This window comes from Octopus bimaculoides, chromosome 12 (genome assembly GCF_001194135.2).
Source record: "Octopus bimaculoides isolate UCB-OBI-ISO-001 chromosome 12, ASM119413v2, whole genome shotgun sequence".
Lineage (NCBI taxonomy): Eukaryota > Metazoa > Mollusca > Cephalopoda > Octopoda > Octopodidae > Octopus > Octopus bimaculoides.
In genome coordinates, this window is record NC_068992.1 from 54,257,252 (window position 1) to 54,258,816 (window position 1,565).

At 30.7% G+C, this 1,565-nt stretch overlaps 1 protein-coding gene across 1 annotated transcript in view; it reads left to right on the forward strand.

The window, feature by feature from the left end:
* Positions 1–1,565, forward strand: part of LOC128249177 (uncharacterized) — a 227,017-nt gene that overhangs the window by 141,605 nt on the left and 83,847 nt on the right. The gene's annotated exons all lie outside the window — the stretch shown is intronic.

Here is a 1,565-nt window from a genome sequence, read left to right on the forward strand (position 1 = left end):
TAGCCCATCTTTTATACCAAGACAAAACAATGTACCTGATAACACTTCCAATCAATTAAGATCAAAAGCCATGAGAGCCACTGCCTGGTACTGCATCCAGGCATAAGATCAGAAGCCATGAGAGCCACTGCCTGGTACTGCATCCGGGCATAAGATCAGAAGCCATGAGAGCCACTGCCTGGGACTGCAACATTATTATGATTATTAAGGTGGCAAGCTGTCAGGATCATTAGCACGTCAGACAAAAAGCTTAGTGGCATTTCATCTATCCTTATGTTCTGAGTTCAAATTCTACTGAGGTCTATTTTGCCTTTCATACTTACAGGGTCGATAACTCTGCCATGGTTGACTTTGCCTTTCATCCTTTAGGGGTCAATAAAATAAGTACCAGTTGAACACTGGGGTCAATGTTATCGACTTACCCATCTCTCAGAATTGATGGCCTTGTGCCAAGATGTCAAACCATTATTATTATTACTATTATTATTATTATTATTATTATTATTATTATTATTATTATTATTATCATTATTATTATTATTATCATCATCATCATCATCATCTCTCAAGATGAAGTAATTAACTCAGTTAAATTAATGATTTGTCATATTTTACTTTAAGTGCATATATCACTTGCAGGAGATTTAATCTCAGAGCAGATAAATAGCTTGACCATTCTACTGGACACAGTTACAGGGAAATAGTAATTTCTTTGGTAGATAAGTACAAACCTTCAAATTTAGTGGCCAAAATAAATTAAACTAACCAGAAATCGTGACTATTTCAAAAAGCATTGACCACTTTTTGCTGCCAGGTTTCAATTAATTTTGGAAATTATGAAGAATTTAGAAATTGTTATTATTAAACTAGTATAAGGCAGCAAACCAAATTTCAGGTCTTGTTCCTTTAGTAGAAAGGATTAAGCTAATATTTGGAACAAATTAAAATGTTAAAGCAAAATGTTAATCTTGAGAAATTTTAAATTAGATCACTTTAAAACTGAAAGGTTGTATACAAGAAACAGAGACAGTAATGAACAGTTAAATATGTAGGCTATACAGGGCATTCTGGCTTAATATTTGCTTTTTCTTCGTATAGTTTACAGGTAATGTTTTCTTATGAATAAGAGAGCCCAAGAAATATCATTAGAAACACATATCTTTAAGAATATTCAAAAAAATAGAGCAACACTATTGCTACTACCCTAACTTGATCCAAACCAATTTTGGTAGTTTATTTTGTTTTTTGTTTTTTTTTCTTTATTTTTTTTTTTTCTTAGACAGTGAGTATATTTAATTTCATTGTTAAATGCTGTGTTGATGAAGAATTTCAAATGAATTTCTTCAAACGTTTAGAGAAAAGAAAAAAAAAATGATGTAGACATCTGTTCAGAAAGAAAAAAAAAATGTAAAAGATCAGTATTCTGGCAATAATGTCTCAACAAAATCGATATTCATATAGATTTTATTAATATTGCTTTTGTTCAATTGTTTTTGTTGATTGAAATGTTGATATGATTTTCATGGAAAAAAGCTTTTAGATGGTTTTATTTTGTCTTTCATAAA